Source organism: Euprymna scolopes, chromosome 1 (genome assembly GCF_053919585.1).
Source record: "Euprymna scolopes isolate OS-2025 chromosome 1, ASM5391958v1, whole genome shotgun sequence".
Taxonomy (NCBI): Eukaryota; Metazoa; Mollusca; class Cephalopoda; order Sepiida; family Sepiolidae; genus Euprymna; species Euprymna scolopes.
In genome coordinates this window covers 166,659,965-166,683,233 of record NC_136482.1, presented here as the reverse complement: position 1 = coordinate 166,683,233, position 23,269 = coordinate 166,659,965, and the positions used below count along the sequence as shown (strand labels likewise).

At 34.0% G+C, this 23,269-nt stretch overlaps 1 pseudogene; it reads left to right on the top strand.

Annotated features, from left to right (window-relative positions):
- The first annotated feature begins 14,795 nt into the window (after positions 1–14,795).
- On the top strand, positions 14,796–14,973 carry LOC145284036 (U2 spliceosomal RNA; annotated as a pseudogene).
- The last annotated feature ends 8,296 nt before the right edge of the window (positions 14,974–23,269 follow it).

The following is a 23,269-nucleotide window of genomic DNA, read 5'->3' as shown; positions in this document are numbered from 1 at the left end:
AGAGGTGATTTGTACCTCACAACACCCCTTCCCGAGCTTTTCATTCTCCTAGAATGATCGTATAACTCTTTTTCCTGGGGTTGATTTTTATCGGATCAGCCATTTTCCTTTTTTTCTGGAGGACTGGCGTTGTCCGGCTGCTTGCCGTATTACCAAGTCGAACGTGTCATATATCTGGTCCATTATCACTTTTTGTTTAGCAGGAGGTTGTCTCTTGTCATCTGTGATACGTTTCAGAATTTGGTTTAAATGTTTCTTGTGAGTAAATCTTGATAATGTCGACAATCCGCACGATAATGTCGATCCTTTCTGGACTTTTCCTAGTTCCCATATTATGCTATCATTTTTGTGTACCTGGAAAAACACCTTTTCACCGGGCAAATACCTCTTTTTAGAAAATATAGTATTTGACTGTTGTACCTGTTTTGGCAAAAGTTTCTCGAAGACCGGTCTAATTTTCCTTGCAAACATTAACTCTGCCGGCGACATCTTTGATAGTGTGTTTTTATTTGGCGTAATACACTTGTAAAAAATGTTGTAGCGCCTTTTTTGAGAGGGTTCTTTTAGCCTTGGTCTGGGCTCTTTTCAGCGTGTCTACAAACCTCTCTGCCTGACCGTTCGATCGTGGATGATAGGTTAGCGTCGTTATGTGGTTAACCTGGAAATCCTCACAGATGCTTTTAAAATCTGCTGGAGTGAATTGTGTGCCGTTTTCTGACACTAGACAACTAACCACACCAAATCTAGTGTACAATTTGTGAAGAGCACTGATGGTAAAATCCGTCGTTGAACTTTTACATCGAAATAGCTCAGGCCATTTTGAAAAACTGTTTGCACCTATTAGATACTGGTTTCCATCCAATGGGCTTGCGTAATCTACGTGTATTCTTTGCCATGGATTGTCCGCTTTAGCACATGGGCTAAATTGCATTGGCTCGCTTTTGCAGTCAACGCGCATCCCTTACACGACTTTACCGTGCCTTCTATATCAGTGTCCATTCTCTTCCAGTAAACGTAGGACCTCATGAGGCTCTTCATTCGCGTAGCCCTAGGGTGCTTCGTATGAAATCCTTTAGAATTTTCTTTTGTAGTGTAGCTGGGATTACTACTCTTTCCAGGTACAACAGTACCTCATTGCACATAGAATAAGTTTCCGCCTCCGATTCATCCGATTGAAGTTTTTGTTTCGTTTCTTTGATGAAACTCTCTTCTTCAGCCTCATTTATTATATCTTCCAAAGTGACTGGTAGTTCCTTGATCGTATTACATAGTATTTGTGTATAGTCCTTTTAACATTGTAGTGACGCTATTTTTGTGCCTTCTAGCCGTTCCCTTGATTTCGGGATTAATCGCGACAATCCGTCTGCGTAATTTAATTTCGCAGATGTAAGAAAATCCATACTGGAATCGTAATTCAGTAGAATCGTCCCCCATCTTGCAGTCTGTTGGCTGTGTAAGTTGGCAGACCTTTTTAGAGCCAAAGATGGTTATAAGCGACTTATGGTCAGTTTGTAATTTAAATTTACGACCGTGTAAAAATCGGTGGGATTTTGTAACACCGAATATAATCCCCAGTGCTTCCTTTTCGATTTAGGAGTAATTCTTCTCGGCATAAAGTAAAGTTCTTGACGCATGGACGATCGGCTTAGTGAACCTATCAGGCATCTTGTGTATAATGCGCGCCCCAATCCCATAAGAACTTGCGTCAGTTGCGACATAATTTCTTGTTTCGGATTGAAATGAGTCAGGCATAAATCTGACGCTAATACATCTTTTAATTTCTTAAACGCTGCCTGGCACTCAGGCGTCCAGCCACATTTTTTGTCTTTTTTGAATAGCACATTACATGGCGCACGCAATTCATGCAGGTTCTTAATGAACGTTTGATAATAGTTTGTGAGCCCTAAAAACTCTGCAATGTAGTTACATTATGAGGTTCTGGCATGCCTTTTATAGCTGTGGACCTACCTGGGTCGGGTTTCCTCCCGTCCGTATCTATTATATGACCCAGGTATTTAATTCATTAAAAAAAAAACAACAAAAAAACATTCGCATTTTGCTTCTTTCAATGTGAAGCCGGATTCTTTTATTGTCAAACACTTGAAATACATGATATCTATGTTGTTCAACATTTTGACTACGCATAAGAATATCGTTCAGATAGCCTATTGCGAAATTCAAACCGTAAGCAACCTATCGATTACCTGTTGGAAAATTGCAGGTGCTACATTTATATCAAATGCTAATCTATTGAATTTATAAACCCTTCGAGCTATCTTCCTCTACTGGTATTTGTAGGCACGTTTCGCTTAAGTCTATTTTGGAAAAATATTTTCCGCTATTTAACTTAACGAATATTTGGTCTGAGTTTGGTAGTGATTGTCCTTGAGCGCCGCATTCAATCCGGGCGAAAAGTCCGCGCATACCCTAATCTCTTTATATTTTGTTTTCACGTCTACGGTGGGGGCTATCCCACTCATTATAATTTAAAGGGGTTAAAATCCCAGTGGCAACTAGTCTTTCTAATTCTTTTTCAAATTTTCCCTCGAAGCGAACGGTACGCTCCGTGGCGTTTGAATATTGGTTTTGCTTCATCCTGCATTTCGAATCTCGCCTTTATTTTTGTGCAGCATCCAAGCTTTTCAGAGAAAACACTTGGGAAAGATTTTTTAAGATCTTTTTTGAGTTTGTCGGCTTCGGCCGTTAGGTTTCCGACTTTGTGACAAAAAATCACTCATTGGCAGGTCCCATAATTCAAATTTCTGAATCCAATCGGTCCCGAATAAGTTCGTTGCGTTCCTTAGAATGAACACTTTTAGCTTTTTTGTCGTTCTTTTCATCGACGCATTAACAACTACTTCACCCTCAAAATTAATTTTTTCACCAGTTACCGATCTTGCGACTTTATTCGTCTTTGTCATCATGGGCTTTCCTATTCTCTTCCACGTGTGAAAATTTATAATTGATAAATCCGGCCCTGAATCGAGTTGCAGTTTTATTTCTTTATTTCTGATTCTCACCGTAACGTATTTCCTTATGTTATCCGTTAGAGAATGGCCCATTTTTCAGTTTTTACGTAGCTCTTTTTGCTACTTTTTTCGCAATATGAGGCCTTGTGCCCTGCTAACTTGCATAGGTAACATGTTATTTTCCTTTGGTATTGACATGCATTGTACCCATGACGTTCTTCACATTTTCTACAAGTGGTCCTAGGATTTTTTCTATCCTAACAATTTTGTAAAGGATTATTTTTTGCCTCTTTGTTGGTAATAGCGTATTTTTTTTTAATGTGCACGATACATGTTTCCTCTATGTTTCGGGAATCTTGCTTCATTGCCACGAACCGCTGACAATCTTCAGCCAGTTTCTGAAGCGTCAAATCAGGTTCTAATTTTAATTTATTTAGAGCACGACATCTTATATCGACGTCTTTTGTGGCTATCAAACCTTGTGTGAATATTAAGCATTTGAAATTGTCCGCCGTTAATGACGACAATTTGAAATCGTCACAGTGCTTATTAACTATAAACGCAAAAGTCGTATAGTCCTGACTCTCCTAACGTGTAAGATTCATGCATTTCCATCTTTATGAAAAAGGCTTCTTTTGGGACAGTATAACTGCATTAACAGTTTGACTGCCTAGTCAAAGGACACTTCGTTGGTTTTTCTTGGTAAAATATAGTCCGCCAATTTATGTTCGAATGTACCTAACTTCCGTAGCAATAAACGAACCGTCTTTTGATCCGTACATGCACTGCAATCAATCTTAAAAAGATCTTCAAATCTTCTGAAATATCCCTCAAACGGTAGGTCTTCCTTAGGAGCATAGTAAAATGTATCAATATCTGACCAGATCGTATTTTGGGAAAAAAGCCTTGCTGATTTCTCTTCCGTTGTCCTTATTCACTAAAACTTATCAAATCCATTTTTTATCTGACTGGTTTTGTTGCTCTAAATGTAATTCTTTCAATTCCAATATCTTTCGTTTATTTCTTTCCTTTCTCTTTCCTGTTTTTCCTCGAAGAATTTCATCAAATCTAACTGCTTTTCCAATATTTGTTTGTTCATATTTTTCTTTTCTCTTCCTTGTTTTTCCTCGAAATATTTTAATAAATTTAACTGTTTCTCTTCGTTTTGCTTCTGTATTGCCAAATGCTCTTCTCTGAACCTTTTTTCAAGTTCTAATCGTTAACTTTGTTGGAATTTCACCATTTCCAAAATTTGTTTTGCCAAATCGTCTATTTTTTTTTCTGGACGGTGTGGAATTACTTAATGACAAAATGACTTTTTTCAGAAACAACACAATTCGTTGGTTTACTTTTCCTATAGTACTAACTCTATAAAAAAAAGCATTAGAAAATTCGTACCTGCTTATTTAACGTGTAGGTACTTGGTTCAATTCCTTGTTAATCCTACACCTTCTTTTCCCTCTGTCTTCCTTAAAAAAGAAAAAAAGTTACTTATCTGTGAAAGAAAGTTTATAGAATTTATTTACTATTCTTTTTGATTTCTGTTCGAAAAAAATAATGTCCTTTTCTCGTTAACACTTTATTTGCCGTGCTTAGTGAAATCGTGCTTTTTTCTTCTTCGACGTGCAGTCCCGTCGACCAGTGAAAATGTTTATTTTAACCGGATGTAAATCCGACGTCTTTTTTATTTTATGTGAATACTCGCTTTAGCCAATAAAATAAAATATATCATTTACTTTTGTAGGAGCTTTTTTTTTCTTTTTCCAACGCTAATGCCTTTTAACCATACGACGTATTAGCAAGACATGCTTTTTAGAACGACAAAGTTTTTTTCTTTTGTACTTACTGAAAACTTGGTCTTGTTAATTCACTAATAATAATTCTCTGCGTAATTCGTCTTATAAGTTCTGTTTCAGCTCGTAGTTTGCATTTTAGTAGCTTTTTTAACAGCAAGATAAGGTTTTTTGATGACGTCTTTGTTAAATCCTTTTTTCGGCAAGAATTTTTGTCCTTTATACGAAGTGTTCTTTATCTCGTGTTTGTGGATTTTTACGCTCGAATGTTGGTTTTTGTGTCAGCGTTGACAAGTAGTTTTTCCTGTTATTCACCGAACATTTTAAAAATAAATACTCTTGAAGTTTTGAATTTTCATCAAGTGTAGGAAAATATTTCGAATATCCGCGTGTGTTCTTTTTTCTTGAATCCTTTTGGTCGTCAAATGCTGTCTTCCAATGGCTGCTATTTTTTTAGAGTGAATTCATTGCCCGAATATTCATCATTCAGTTGTTGTTAGCAATTATTGTAAATTGATCCGGGAATTTCTTGAATCGTCCTCGTAGCCAGTTGTTGTAGACACGTGCGAGGGGTTACAAATGAAACAAACCACAAGTAGTGTAAAGTGTATAAAATATAATATGTATTTATCATAAAGAATACAGGAGCCACTAAAGTGGTATGAGAGGAACGTGTTCGTAGCATGCGGTTAAACATGGTATGGATGCCTCTGTTTAGTATCTGAAACCAGTGGTATTCATAGGACTGGTTGATTCCACTTCGTTCTGAAATAGGGGTAATTTGTACCCTACAACAAATACATACATGCATAAGGAAATGGCTAAAACTCCAGAGGAAACATCTAATCTGTAGTGGAATGGGGCCGAAACTGGATGGTAACGTTCAACGCCGCAAAGACTAAGCGAAACTTTGTCAAGCACTGATTGCCATGGCTAATGATAAACTACTTAAAAGTACTTTTATCAAGCTCATAGGCTTAACATTTATGAAAAACATGAGCTAGAACAAATATATTGAGGTAACTGCCAAGGCTGCTGCGAGGAAGGTGGGCTCTCTTTACCGTGCTAGAAGGTTATTCACACCTGAGAGTATCCTGTATCTCTACAAAGCTACTATTCACCCATGCATGGAGTATTATTGTCATATCTGCCTTATAGTTTGTCGGTTGTAGACAGCGTTAAAAAAAGAGTCACCAACTTAATAGGTCCCGCACTGTAAGCCAAACTCCAACCTCTATCCTATCTCCGAAACGTGGCATCCTTGTGCGTATTTTCCAAGTACTTTAATGGAACGTGCTCCGACGAACTCAAAGCACTAGTATTCCCTCAACGAAAATATCCCCGACAAGTAAAAAAGCAAAATCTCACTCCGACACTGTGGATATCCCTAGATGCTATAAATCCCTATACTCAAATAGCTTCTTCTCTTGAACTGCTGCACTTTGGAATTTCCTCCAAGGCCTCTGCTTCCTTGACTGTACTGACATGATATATATTTATTGGCGATATTCAAGTGTAATTTTAACAGATATCTCGCTTCCCAACTCCCTACATAGTATCCCAGCTAATATGGTATTCTACTTTGTTTGGAGTGGAAAACAATAATAAAAAAAAAGTAAATCTTTTTTTAATATCAACGTTGTATGGCTGTTAAAAGGTATAATATCAAGCATGTTTCACACCAAAAAAGATAATTATGTGAAAACCGGGTTGATATGTCGTAAAAGAGGCAAGCCAGATCAATCAAAATCTCTTTAAAAAGAAGCGTAAAGTTCTTCCCAAAATAGTTAAACGGTTGAACCGTGTTCGATTGTTTAAAATGTTGATAGTCGCGATCGATTAATTTTGTGATTCACTCTTAGGAAAATTGCACAATTGTTTTGGGACGTGGCGATATATTTTTTTTTTTTACAAAATTGCGAAACATATTTTTTTTCGTTTTAAAGATAACGATTTTGGCGAGTAAAAGAGCAAGTCCCGCCTGAATTGATATTTTCGGTTTGAAGATTGTCGGACAACAAGGAATCTTGTCATTGGATGAAGACACGAACGTAATGAAGATGTGAAAATGGATAAAAAGATGGACGACGTGGTAGGGACAAAGGAAGTTGGGAGATACTATTCAGTGAAAACGGCAAAGGTAATCTGACGGTGTCTTAAAGATATGAAAGATATCAATGGCGATTAAATATCAGCATCTTCACAATAAAAGAAAGAGAGAGAATGAGGAAGATGAAAAAGAAAAAAAGATAAAGAAAGGTGGAAGATGATGAGAAAAAAAAAAGAATAAATAGAAAACAAGGAAGACGGAATCAAAAGAAAGCAAAAAAATGAACGAAGGACGAACAGAAAATAAAACATTATAAAAACTAATTAAAGGAAAGAAAAATAAGAAACAAGAAGAAGAAAAACAAATATGGAGAGAAAAAAGAAAGAATAAAAAGAGGAACGAGAAAAAAAGGCAGATAGATGAAGAACGAAGAGGGGAAGAAAGAATAAAAAGGAACAAAACATAAGAAAAAAATAACAACAAGATGAATAAAAAAGAAATACAAGAAACCCATGAAAAGAAAAAACAAAAGGAAGAAAAAGAAAGAAAAAAATGAAGTACATAAAGAAAAGGAACACAAAATTTAAAAAACAAATATAAGCGTATAAGACAGAAAAAGAAGAAATAACAAAAAGAAGAAACAATAAAGAAGAAAGAAAAAAAGAAGAAATAACAAAAAGAAGAAAGAAGAAATAACAAAAAGAAAAAGAAAAAAGAAAGAAAAAAGAAGAAATAACAAAAAGAAAAAAGAAAAAAGAAGAAAGAAAAAAGAAGAAAGACAAAAGAAGAAATAAGAAAACGAAGAAAGAAAAAAGAAAAAATATCAAAAAGAAGAAAGAAAAAAGAAGAAAAAAAAGAAGAAATATCAAAAAGAAGAAATAACAAAAAGAAGAAAGAAAAAAGAAGAAAGAAAAAAGAAGAAATAACAAAAACAAGAAAGAAAAAAGAAGAAAGAAAAAAGAAGAAAGACAAAAGAAGAAATAACAAAAAGAAAAAAGAAAAAATAACAAAAAGAAGAAAGAAAAAAAAAGAAGAACGAAAAAGATGGAAAAACAAAAAGAAGAAGTAGCAAACAAAAATAAGAAGAAAAAAGAAAGAAAAAGAAAAAATATAAAAGAACAAAACAGAAGAAAGTATAAAAAGAAGAAAAAAAGAGTAAAAATAAGAACACAAAGAAGAAGAAAGAAGAAAACCCATAACTAGAAAAACAACGAAAAAAAAAAAGAATAAATTAAGCTGAAAAACAGCCTTTCCATTCGTTTTGCTCAGCTTTCCTAAATTTATAACAACACTTTTTTTTAACAAAGGAATCACAACTTATCAAGGCCCAGAGACCACTTGGGGATAAGGTTTAAAGAATGTACAGAAGTCAAAGGGACAATATCATAGTAATCGTTAAAAATGTAAACATGGTAAGTTGGATTACTCAAGGGGAACGGCTCATCAAGACCTTGTTTACATTAAACTTGAAGACAGCCACATTGTAGACAGCTGGAAAGCAGGTAAATGAAAGAGAGTTCCGCAGGCGTGCAATTCTAAGAAAGAATCTTTGTTCATGGAATCTACGTTTAGGTTTAGGCACAGATAAGGAGTGGGGGGAAATTATTGATAGTGTTTACAACCAAACGAGTATTTGCTTGCAATAATGGTATTTTGTTAACATTTCTTTTTATTTGAACGCACTCTAACATAAAATTATACGTTTAATTTACAAACAGATTTTGTTAATATCTATTTATAATCATTAGCGTATATTTAAACATGAAAGAAATTTGTTAATAGTTGTGTTGTTGTCTATACCACGAGATCTCTCACACTCTATGAAAAGTATTTTTTAAACCAATGTATGTGTTATATTGTCGAGTGGAAAACAATACACAGACATAAAATAGAAAATCGATTTATTCCGTAAGGGACAATAATAGGAGTGCGTATCAGCCAGCAGCAACTAGAGAGTCGACAAGTAAATCGCCAAGTGTTCGCAATTCAATTCTCAGCTTCAACTGATTCCTTAAATATACGCAAACCGTAGTCACGTGTTCGAGCCGGGTCACAATAGTGTTTATAGGTGTTCCAAATATTCATACTGCAGAGCAAACTTCAATTATACCAAGCTGTGATTTTTACCATCCTCATGTATGCTTGTGATGTATGACTGTATATGCCAAATATGCCAAGAAACGTAACCATTTCCCTATGACATGCATCCCTAAATTGTTGAAAATCAAATGGCAAGACCCGATACCAAACACAGAGGTTTTGGCCCGGTCAAACCCTTCCCTCAGTACACACTATATTACAGCAGTGCCAGGGTCGTTGAGCAGGTCATATATGCCGTATTTTTTATTCAAGGCTTCTTTCTCGTGAACTATCTAAATGAAAAAGACCCGCAGGAGGACAGCGGGAACGGTTCAAAGACAATATGAAGGCCCTCTCCCTTCAAAGCGTTCGGTTTGTATTCTAACTTATGGGAAATGCTAATCGAAGATAGATGTTCCTGGCGTGCCGTAACTCACAAAAGGTCTACAACTGTTGAATTCATACGCAATGAAAAACGTAAGAGAAAATGTGACATTACAAAAAGACAGAATAGTCAACATCTCTAATACAGAATTACCGCTCCAGTATCTAACATGCGGGAAATATTTTAGAGTTCGAATCGGTCTAACAAGCCATCTTTGAAACCATAGGACAATTTTATGATCATGACCATCTTCGTAAACGATGGACGAACATCACTGCAGACCTGTTTATGTTTGTTCAGTTTTGATATTTATTTTATTCAATATTTATGTTCTATCTATGCACATTAATTTGATGTACATTAGCCTTTTTTTTTTTTACAAGGGTGTCACCACTTATCAAGGCCCAGAGGCCACTCAAGGATAAGGGTTAATAGGTATACATTAGTCATTGTGATTTTAGCATAGTAAACAGTGGGAATTTTGAAACTTGGATTACTTAGGGGGACGATTCAATTAGAACTTGTTCACATTGGACTTTTTCTTTTTTTTTTTTCATAGGTATCAACTCATTATCAAGGTCAGATATATATTAGGACATTATGCCAGTAAGTTGAAATTATGCTAACTAGTATGAATTTCAGGAAGGCTTACATTAAGAACCTAAGAATTAATTAATTAACTAATTAATTAATAATAACTAATTAGAACGGAAACAGATTAGTGCATCAAGGGTGAGTGAGGCGAAATAAGTCAAGGGTTATCTCCCTTCACTATGCGAAACACACTAAAAGCATGTGTCGAATCATTAGATAGAAATTATATCACGTGTGTGGGACAGTTTCGAAGCAGTTCAATTAAGTAAGAAGGAGTTATTTCTAGCCTCTCCCTTCCTGAACTAACTTTCTCTCCACAATAAAACCTTTGAAACCGCAATAGGTTTCTATAGCCCCATCGATGTGTGAGTTTTATCCGCTGAAGTAAAAAAGTCGATCAATAGCTACTAGACCATGCAACGATTCAAAGAATGGCACACATCACAAAATGAAGTCTAGACCGCACAAAGACGTTTATTAATTGATTATTTCTTCATCGCCATAATGCACATGTGACGTGTACACGTTTACGTAAAAAAAGACTATGTGTTAACTGAAATTGTTTGTATAGCACTTTTTTTTTCTGTGCATGAGAATGTTACAGGTTTAATTTCATATTATATAACACGTGTTTTGTTTGGTTGAAATGATTTGCTATTCAGAAATACGGTGTTCTGTAGCGGATACGAAGTTTGTGTTTTTTGAAGTTGAGCCTAAAACGTAGTTTTATTTCGTAATTTATGCACCAACCCAGATGTGACAACATGCTCCATGCATGACCAAATGGTGGCTTTGTAGAGATATACGATACTCGCAGATGTAAAAATGTTTTAGAACGCGGTAAAAGAAGGCCACCTTCTTTGCATGGCGTATAATCACGTTGACACACTGGTTCTCGTCGGATCACTGAACTTCAATATCAGATTGGTAACCATTTGGGAATACTAGGCGCTGTATGCAGAAGAAAGTCGACGTCTCCTTGCAAGAGCTGCAAAAACCTAACGTCGATATATCCCCTATTGGTGGCATGCATGCGTCTGGGGATTACTTATGAATTTGATACTCTCGTGAAACTTTGGAGGAAGACGGTTTAACTTGCATAGGGAGAGTATCCCTTTGGTACCTTCTTTGCAGCAGTTTTGACAATGTATTCTTGTTTTTTGTAAATATTATATCTAGGAGTTTAAATGATGATCTCTCAGGTAGGATACTATTTGCCATGGAAATCTGAAGTGTTCCTGGTTTAGGACAACAAAATTAAAGAAATTAAAAAAAAAGAAAAGAATTCGTCTTTGCAAGCCAACAACCGCCGGGTTCGAGATCACCACTGTCACCAACGTTCGTCTGTCTGCCACTCCCACCTAAACTGTCAACTCTTTTTATAAATGTCTCCCGCGTGATTTCACGTGATTTCGCGTGACTTCCACCAGATCACACCTTTTAAAACTATGGGCGCCATCTTGATTTCTCTCTCTTTTGCCCAACCTCGCCAGACACACACGCGGTAAGACTTCTGTTCGTTTGACCTGTTTTCCCCTTTCTTTTTCTCCTGTCCTTCTGCTAACTTTAAACAAAAATGGTTGAAATGTTTTTTTTCTGTAATCCTTAAACGAAAGGAGCTTAGTTTTAGTATAATTAAATGTTAGCCTACATTTACCCCTCCTTTCTACTACAGACTAGACATCATTTTCTAATGTGTCAGACATTGCGTTGAATATGTGTACATGCGTTTTCTTTTCTCACATGTCTGGAATCGAGTGTGGTATCAGCAAATATATGCATCTCGGGCACAATCTCATCAAGAATATCGTTACTAAATATTAGGAATAATAAAAGTTCAAGGATCGACTATTTGTGTACACAAACGTTAAAGTCATGTTAGGAATTGACGGTCATCCAGAATCGCATGGATATTACTTTTAAGGACCTGATTATATTAAAAATTCGTACAGTAATAACGTACAGTTTATTTTTCATGAGAAGACCTTCATGCCAGACATTGTCAAGGTTTTTGATATATTGAAGACGATCTCCCTGTTTTTACCTTGCCTTCTCCAGTGCATGGCATATGCGTTCGGAGATGGTTGTAAGGATACATGCAGTGAAACTGACTTAACTAAATCTATAGTGTCAGCCAGAAACAAGTTTCGCAATTATGAGGTAATGGACTAGCAGGAAATGGTTCGATAATTCAATCAGATTTCTGCAGAGTTAACTCCCTTAGCTTCAACGAATTAAAAGTTTATTGGTAAAAATTAGTGAGTAAGCTGTAATTAACGAATAGAGTCGGTAAACTTGAACAAGACTCCCTAAATGTTTCATGTTTCTTTATTAAAAATCAATTTGATATTTGGAGAAATATGGACGGAACTGATATTGGATTAACGATGTTTTTTTTTTGTTATTCATACTTTTACCTCATCATTCATTTGAAAAAAAAATTGTTTCATTTTTTTAAAAACTACTAATAAAAAAGATATTCTTTTAATTGAAGAATAGGATTCCACGAAGAACATAATTTGAGCGCGATCAACAAAATGATCAATTCAATTCGAAAATTGCATTAAAGTTTTGAATTTCGATTAAGTCATCCTTGTAATATAATCTTCCTAGCAGGGAGATCCGACGTTGCCCAGGATTGAATGATGATCAACGAATATTTCATACTTGTATATTTTTATTGTCATCGAAATCCGTGAAATCGACGGGGAGGAATCTTCACATGCCTCCATGCAGTAACTTAGTCCAAAATATAGGTTATTCTACATTGCACTCTGGTGAGCCTATGTTTCTTTTATAAAAATATTTTATATAAACTTCTTTCCAGTTAACGCCCCCCCACCAAAAAAAAACATTAAGAAATTTAGGTGCGGGTTTTGAACCTATAGACCACGCCATGCAAAGAGCAAAAAACAAAAAAATAACAAAAACAACAAAAAAAAAAAAACAACAAAAAAAGAAAAACAAACAAAAAAAACAAGTAAATTTTCAAGTTTGACAAAATTCTTTGAAGTTCATTAAAAAAATTAAGAAATTTATGTGCGGAGTTTGAACCTACAAACCACGTCATGTAAACAAAAAACAAAAACAAAAAAACAAAAACAGGCTATCTCTTTATCTACAGTAAAAATTTCACGGCCCGTTGTTCTATCATTATTTCTATGCGACGACATGGAAAAATGACTTTACCGATGATAGATAAATTAAAATAACGGTTTTGATTATCGATAATTATCGGGGATATTCTGAGAAAAATCTTAACTAAGATCACTCCCAGACTTATACATTAAAGTTCTGTAAACTTAAAATAAAAAAAAAGAAATTAAAAAAACTCAGCCGTTTCGGAATCTATAAAGAACAAACTCACACACATAGATAAAGTTGCATTTATTTAATTGTAGAGATTAAAACAGATTGTGAGAGCAATTTCTTAATTCTTTGCGATTAAATACATGACCCAATGAAATGTTGTAAGCGTTAACACCATTTATAGTATTGAAGTAATCTTTGCGGCACTTCTAATGTTTAGAAAGTCGATCTAAAAAAACAAAAACTGAAATGGCGAATCGGATATGTCGATGGGTCACGCAACCCACCGCTGAACATAGCGGTCAGATCTTTATCTGGCTGTCTCTGTGGGCTTTCATGTGATCGCGTGTGAAAACGCCTTCCAAGCATTTTTGGATGTAATTCAATCGTTACTCGATTAGAACCGCTTTGTTTTTTTTGTTTTTGTTTTTTCGAAACACTCAATAAATATAAACGGGCAAACATCATTAAGATAAACATTAACGCGGCGGAAATTCTTTGTCGTTGCTTCTGATACTTTTGGTGTTTGTAGAATGGTGCAGTGGTTATAAGTGCGGGTCGCGAGTTCGAGTTTGTTGTGGCCATTGTATCACTTTCACAATTTCTGTTTGCTAGCTTTTGATGAAACAGTATTGTGTATTAGAGATTCAAATCTTAGTACGGCAACTATCCCAGGAAAAGAAAAAGTTAAAAAACAGTAAGTCGTTTTACTCCCCAGCCATCTTTCATGACAGATTAAATCTCGATGTCAAATTGTTACTGGGTAAGCATGACAGGGGAACGAAAATTCGACGTGACACAGGCCTCCAGCAGCAACATTTACCTACATAAACATATTCGCGGAGGCAGAACTGACTCATATCTTTGAAAGAGAATGTCTTGGTGAGCTCAACCGTTGTTGTGTTCTAGGGATCCAACACCTAACAGAGTATCGGCTATTATTCAGATGAGTTTTTCTTGTGAACAGGGGCATGGTTTTAGTCATATGCAGTTTTAAGGGATCCATTCGACTCAGCTTTGTTTTCTCACCCGTTGAGAAGAGGGTAGTTTATTGCTATGAGGGGCGTGCAATAAGTAATGCCCCTGACCCACTTCCCATAGCAGTAGAGCAACGAAACTTGGCACATTTATTAGTCTTTCTCTACATAGAAACCACCCAGAGTTATGCGACTCTATAAGTCACTCCGTCGGTCCGTCGGTCGCTCTGTCCGTCGGTCGGTCTGTTGATTGGTCGTTCTATCGGTATGTCCGTAACATTTTGTGCTTGGCCTTTTTGGTTAAGATCAAAGGTTTGTTATTAATAGATGTTGTTCTTAGCTTTTTAAGCTTTTCTTGGCCAGAAAGCCAAGTGTGTTGATTTTCAATGTATTTTTAACATGAATAAAGGATTTAATATCTCAAAGTGTAGTATCTGTTCCGGCAGATACTGCAAGCAAAGACCCTATGTGGGGGCGACCCCACATATAAGACCTTGATCAATGTAGGGGAAACCCTTCATACCAATTGTCACTATCCAGCTTCCCTACTCCCCGGGGAGTTGGTCCCCATTTACCCTTCACTCCTCACATTAAAAATCGACCTTGTGCCTGATTTTCTCGGTGGGGGAGCAAATAAATACCCCTTTCTTGGCCTTTTGGCCAAGATCAAAGTGTAGTATCTGTTCTTACTATATGCTGTACTTATGTTTGTAACTTTGTGATATAAAGTGGGGGATCACTTTTCTGTATTAATTTAATGTAAAATGATCACCCACTTTACAACTGTCAGTCTCAAAGCCATTCAAGTCGTTCTCCAGATCATTCAAGTTGTTTTTTGAAGGAATCCAGTTATTTTGTAGCATTCAAGTCATTCTTAAGATCAATCAATTCATCCTTAAGTTCATTAAAGTCATTCTAAGTCATTTACTTTTTATTTATTTAGGTCATATCAGCCCATTTTTCGGTCATTTTAGTTTATCTTTAAGAATTTCATGTCAATCCTTCATTCACGCATTCATTTATTACACGAGAGCACGCGACTAATGGCTATCGGCCTTGTTATAGTCAGAGTTCTTTCTAGAAAGACATCGGATACGTACGGGAGCGGCAACAGAAATTTGCTAATATCCTAAGTGAAAGTATAGAAGGAGCTGGATTCGAACATGGAACACCTATTTGATCTGTTCGTATCATTACCCACTAAGCTATCGTAATCCATGAAGCGATTATTGACTCATTTATTTTCTTATTCACTTTAATGTGTAAAGCAGTTTACTTAAAAAATAACAAACACAATTTTAACTCAGTATTTCAGCCATTAATGGAAAATGTAACTTATTTTATTAGAGGTACATATTTTATTTTAAACATCGTTCAAATAAATAAATAACTGTTATGATTTTCGTAGAAGTAAAACCCGATAGAATATTCAAAATCACATAGTTATCGCGGCCCAAAATCAGATATCCTCAGTATGCACAACCTATGAGGAATGGCGCACATTCTTTAAGTGATGTTACCTTAAGTAACTACACGAGGCTTGATAATCCACCAGATTAGATGAATTTTTGGTCTGTAATCCAGGAAGGCTAGTACACAACAAGATAGATATATTATAACATATGTAAATATTATAACATATGTAAATATTATAACATATGTAAATACTATAACATATGTAAATACTATAACATATGTAAATATTATAACATATGTAAATATTATAACATATGTAAATATTATAACATATGTAAATATTATAACATATGTAAATACTATAACATATGTAAATACTATAACATATGTAAATACTATAACATATGTAAATATTATAACATATGTAAATATTATAACATATGTAAATGCTATAACATATGTAAATATTATAACATATGTAAATATTATAACATATTTAAATATTATAACATATGTAAATATTATAACATACGTAAATGCTATAACATATGTAAATATTATAACATATGTAAATATTATAACATATGTAAATATTATAACATATGTAAATGCTATAACATATGTAAATATTATAACATATGTAAATATTATAACATATGTAAATGCTATAACATATGTAAATGCTATAACATATGTAAATATTATAACATGTAAATATTATAACATATGTAAATATTATAACATATGTAAATGCTATAACATATGTAAATATTATAACATATGTAAATATTATAACATAAGTAAATATTATAACATATGTAAATGCTATAACATATGTAAATATTATAACATATGTAAATATTATAAGATATGTAAATGCTATAACATATGTAAATATTATAACATATGTAAATATTATAACATATGTAAATATTATAACATATGTAAATGGCCAATTAGTGAAAGGAAGGTTATGTTATCAGTTTCTTTACTAGAGAACCATTATTCATTTTGTTGTAATACATGCAGTGTTGCTTGCTATTCGTATCTTCAATACGTGTAAATAGCATGCTCTTTTATTTCTTCTATTATTCAGATATCAAATAAACAATTTACACGCCAAAAAAGTAAAATGCATTTATCTATGACCAAGAATATCCAGAAACATCAAAGATGGCATAAATTAGCTGCACAGCCCCAGATTGTGAAGCCACATATGACGGTAATCTGGCACTAGAAATCCTCATCCGCCTGATTGACATCCATACCAACACGGCCCACCCTCCGCCAGCGCCTTCCGTAGTTACAGAAGTACTATTTTATACTATTTGTGATTTCTGTTCGATTATGATTCAATTTATATGTTTAATTGTTCAGTATGTGCTAGCAAAAACAATCGTTTATAAAATATTTGTTTAATAATATCGCATGAATTTATACCAGATGCTTGATGAGGAGGCTGTATCTTTTATATTACGTTTGCATGATTCTATTGAGATTCTACTTCTTGTCGCTTACCACTCTTAAAACTTTATTTATTTATTTTATTACTTTACTAGCGGGGGTACCCGGCGTTTCCAGGGTGTTTGGAGGTGTGTATGTAGGAGGGGGGACTCTGTTTTAATATTATAAAAAAAACACGATGTTATAAAAATTGGAAAAAATAAAACAAAAGAAACCCGCGAACAAATGTAAAAAAAAGGTGGAAAAAAGGTTTAGGTAGGAAGGCAGACTGGAACACGAAGCATGGAGGCTAAGGCGGGGAAAAATGCCTGACACGTTACCTCTATGCCAAAGAGACACCCAATTGAGAATAGATAAAATTAACCCTTTAGAAACACTTGCAGGTGGTTGAAACTAACGTCAACGTTTGCTAGGTCAAACAAACATCATTGTCATAGTAGCAGGAGAAGGCCGAGTTTAGGTGAAGGAACACTCCCCACACAAACACATTTTAGCTTTTATACCTATAGATGCCCCCCGCCCTGGTTTAGCTAATATATGACGCGTAAAATTGAAAGAAATAAAAAACAAAACGAACGTTAAAGAATACCAATGGAAAAAAGGAAAAAAAAAAAAAAAATGCAAAAATGTAAAATGCAAATATGTTCATTTAAATCTAATTTTTTTTGTTTCTTTTTAAATGGAAAAACAAAATTTAAAAATATAAAACTTACCGCGTATAATGAATATATGTTTATTAGATTTTACTTTTGTCGCTGTTAACCAATTTGAATGTCGTCTGATTCCAATGTCGATAGTGTAGTAGTAATTGTGCTAATGAAACTCTCAGAAATGCAATGTATAGAAATAAATAATGAATAAGTAGCTAATCCAAAAATAGGAAGTCAGCTCCCCACCCCCCGGTATAACGTATGAAATCAGTGCAAACATAATAGAAGTCTAAAGACAGTAAATAAAATACTAAAGCGACTAATCGGTGCAAGATTTGAAGAACGCTGGCGACTGACTGTTAAATTTCTGGTAAAAACTGGAATCCAATGTTCGTTTCGTTTAAGTAATCCTTAGAATCCCAACCCCCACCACCTACAAAAAGAGAAAATTATAAAGAGAGGAGGAAAAGGGGAACAAAGAAGAAGAAATTAAGTGGTCGCGTGCAGAGTATGAATCGAATAGAGAGAAAAGATTTGACAACTTCCATTGATTCTAACCGATTGTGACAGTGAACTCTCACTGGAAAAAATGTAGAAATGTCCGAATATCAAGGAACTGTAAGGGTAGAAGGCCTATAGCACACCTCAGATCAGTGCAAATGTAATGTCGTGATTTTTAATTCTATTAAGGTCAAACTCACACGCGAAAAAATGAGTTCATTTTATTTATGTAGAGAAGATTAATTATTTTTTTAATATTTATTTTATATATTATGCATTTTTATTTTATTTTTTTTTACTTATTATTATTTTACCTTTTCCCCATAAAAACTATTAAATACTGGTTATTATTTAACTTAAATTTACCTAGTCAGGTTTAAGCGGGATAGTAAATATTTAAAAAACAAAAAATGTTTGATTACCCATTCAACTAAAGATATTGATTCTGTGTTAGTTTCCTCAATTTTTTTATTTTAAAAGATGCTATATCGTTATGGAATTTGTCCTTAAATTAACAGTAGATCGACCTTATATTCATGCTGGTTCAAATACTGTCAATAACTTCACAAAAAGGGTTGATATGCCATAAAACAAACCCACCATGGCCATAAAAGATTATTTTACTGTCATTTACTAATTATAGTAAAATGACTTATGACTTTTAAAAATTAAACAATAATAAGTTTCTAATTTGTACCGCACTTCCTAGAAAAGGTTTGGCCTGAAATGTTATTTCTATTGTGTAGCAATCGAACTTGGTTTTATTTTTTTAATCTGTCAAAATTTGGTCAGGTAAATTTATTGCTGCTAAAAATTGGAGTGATATATAATGCTATCCCACTCTAAACTTATTCTTAATATTCCATTATTCTTAATATTCAAGTATTCTTAATATTCCATTATTCCTAATTTTCCGTGAGTCCTGATATTCCATTAATCCTAATATTCCATTATTCCTAATATTCCATTATTCCTAATATTCCATTAGTCCTAATATTCCATTAGTTTTAATATTCCATTATTCTTAATATTCCATTATTCTTAATATTCCATTAGTCTTAATATACCATTATTCCTAATATTCTATTATTCCTAATATTATGCAATGTTAGAAATAAGGCATTTCCCATCCAAAGGAAATTCATTTTTTCATTTCTATATTTAGAGAAAGCTTTACTCTGCTATCTTGTCCACCTTCCTTAATCGTCTTTTCTATTTTTGCATTATTGGAACTTATTATGGCTTTCGCTACGTTAACATAAGTCTAACCCTTATCCCTGAGTGGATTCCGGGCCTTGATAAGTGGTGACCACCGTGTAAAAAAAAAAGTTGAAAATGATAATTTTATTATATTTTTATTTATAAGCTTATATGGGATAGAGAAGTTCCGACGAAGAATCTTGTAAAATTATTTTGGCTAGTTGTTTTAGATGTACATGCTGTAATGCGGATTAAACCATGTACGCTATAAGGAGGATTAAACCATATACTCTACGTTTGATTTTCTTCTTATTTTTAATCCCGTGATGTTTGTTTGAGGTAATCACTCTTATTGGATGTAAGTTATCAATGCCTATTCTTATCTTTGTATAATATTTATTTCTACGATTACGCATAGCCATATTATAATATAAAACATGGGATAATACACTTTTTTTTAAATCCCTATGCGTGTGTGTGTGTTTTCGAAAAATATTCTTTTATATTATATCCGACCCTTTTTGTATACTTATTTTGTAATTAAGAAGTTGTATAACATAATATAACAACTGAGTATATACAAGTGAATAACAAATATAGCTACATTCATTCGTTGTTTCATTTATCTTATTAATCAGTTCTTCAAACATAGCAAAACGTCGGTACATTTTAAAGACCTGTTTCGTCACGCAAAACAATGAATATTTATGTCAATATTAACTTTACGTATGAATACTGAATATTTATTTATTTATGTCAATATTAAATTTACGTATATTTATCAGAAAAAAAAACAGAATTCTTTTTTTCTTAGAAAATGTCAGTAAAAATGTATAGAATAATTTACGACCATATAATGTCGGAAACAACCGCATAGAAAACTTCACATCGCGTGTTAATTGAAATTGTTCTTTTTAGCACCCCCCACACATATCTTTTTAATAATATTCCGAATTTTATTATGTTGAAATTACACAAATAAGTATGTCGATATAATCGAAAATCGTCAATATAAACATTGGATACGAAACGAACATAGAATCAAAACAATACAATAGGAACGTACAATATCAGGTCCAGAGTTGTGAGGGTTAGCAAAGTATTTTTTAAAAAAAGTAAATTATTTAAAATAAATAAATTAGAGAAAAATATGAATAACCTAAATTAAGAGAACACGGGAAATTGTTGCAAGGATAAATGAATAATCGATTCGAATATTTAAAAATCGATATACGAAAATAGGTAAGTATAAAAAGAATCCATAACAAACGGAAAACAGAAAAAAAAAACTCTGAAGAAAGAAATATAGGTAAATTTTTTATCCCATGGTTTTCGTCTAGTAGATGGTAGATTCCATATTGTTCAGTAAAGCGTGTTTTTATCAACGTCTGAAGAGAGGCCGTTCTTATGAATATTTGTAAACGATATTAGGTTTGAAATTGTCCGAATTTTCGCGAAACGATTGTAGCGTACAATGAAAATACACTACTTGTTGCTATCAATCCAATCTTTGTTGTCTTAATTTTGTGAAACCATATATATATATATATATATATATATATGCGTGTGTGTGTGTAAATATATATATACATATATGTGTGTGTGTATGTGTGTGTGTATGTGTGTGTGTGTGTGTGTGTGTGTGTGCAAGACAAACAATCCTCTCCCGGTTGATATTCAAATGATATTTCCTTTCAGACAAGAATTTAAACCAACAAGTCACGCCTAAGTCTCGTACCTATGTTGACTTCGACAAATCCGAACGAGAGAAGCGTACTTAGCAACATACTCGAATAGATGTAATTATTTTCAACATCGGCTCACATTAATAATATAAAGTAGATTTAACATATCTATTTTTAGTTGACACATGTCCGCAGAACAAGGGACATATCGGCATTAAACCCAACCTACACTATGTTTTAATTACATTTTGGGGAGAGCAAATATGGCGTCGGCGTCTCTGAGGGTGCAGGGGGTAGGGCAAGGGATGGCGTTTGACACTCGTCGGTGATAACTTCTGAAGGCGAGGCAGACCCACCCACTTGTCTCTGGTGATTTCCTGTACTGAGCAATATAACGAATGCGTTGTTTTTAATCTCTTTTTCTGCGACAAAGTTGGTTCTTATTGTTTGGCTGCATTACTTACCGCTGCTTCTTGGTCCGCCATTACCATACACTTCCTTCTTCCGCCATTTTCCGATTTTGTATTGCCCGGATGCTGATTTCCGTATACTTAGTGCCTTTTTCCGTTAAAGATTCGACATGGAACATAATGAAGTTAGACCTCACGTGAAGTTGTCCACAAAGCATTAGGATGCCACTTAGCGTAAAGCGTAATTCGTCGGAATTAATATGGTTTTCGGTTGCAGATAATGAAAATGTAATCATATGTAAATCATATGTAAACGTTATATGTGCTCTTACTTAGTAGCCAATCTGACGAAGAAATAGTCAGTATTTAACAATTCCAATATTGGTAATGTTTTTTTTTGTTGTTGTTTATTTTTCTAAGATATATAAATGGCTTCTCGGTAATGGCATAATAAGATACTCATGCCAAAATCTTTTGTCAGCATCGTACGGCTGTTTGCGTATACAACTGAAGCGCTTGGCCCATCGTATGGCAAGACAAGTGGACGACAATTTTTAATTATGAATCGTTTTTGCATGATGAAGACGTTAAAAATATTATATATATATATATATATATATATATATATATATATATATGCATATATATATATATGGAAACGTTTAAAATGTTGTATATATATATATATATATATATATATATATATATATATATATATATATATATATATATATATATATATATCAAAGTACTGCTTTTTAAGGTTAGTTATTTCCGGTAATTTTATTCAAATTTATGCAATATTAACGAAATTATTGCATTTTATTTATTATCAAGGAATTTATTCTGTTTATCGCTCTATTACAATACAAAAAAAAAAAAAAAACGGAAATTAAATATTATTGAAAGGCAAAGAATTGTTACTGGACTTTGTGAGGATTGTCTATTAAATATTTCGCCAGGTAACTGGAAAGGGATCCAAGAACCTTGGCTTCATTCATGAACAATCTCAGCACCAAATCCAGAATGGATAAGGGCACCAGGAGAAACCTTTCAGATCGTGGTAATCGGAAAATTCTTAGAAAAATCATCTGAAGCCCAAAAAAGTATCAATGCTTACATTTTTGCAAGAGCTGAAATTACGGATGATGCCCGTGCTACTCCTGACGGTCTGGATGGATGGTCAAGAGTTTGGAACCCGAACCTCTGACAACTTACAAAATTCATCGCCAACACGGAGGTGGAGGCATTATTATTTTGGTGGGAAACATTAGGGATAAGTTTGTTGGGCCATTTCGAGTGACAGAGGTGTAAAGCTTATGAACAATGAGCACACGGCCTTTTTCGATCATTTGTCGCCATGTCTAGTTGTCCTACCATTGTTATGTCGTTTTCAGATGATTTTTATGCATGACAATGCAACATCCCATTCTACGATGGCGGCTGCAGCAGAGAAACCCTCATGACCTAGCCATCGTATTCTTCATACCCCATTGAACGTAATTGGACAATATTGAAAAGACGGGTTTATGAGGGAGGAGATCAGCCTACTTCAAAGGATGCAGGACAATAGTTGATGTCACCAGAGCCATAACTTCTTTTCAGATCAAACAATTGACTTTCTCGGTGGACAAAAGGTTGTTTAAACTTATTTTTTAAAAAATAATGGATATGTCGATAAATAATTTATTTATTTGAGGCTTAGCACCTAGGACGTGCTTTAGTTTATAATTCTTTGGCAAAAATATGATAAAAAATAAATGCTGGATTTTTTTATGCCTCGTTCA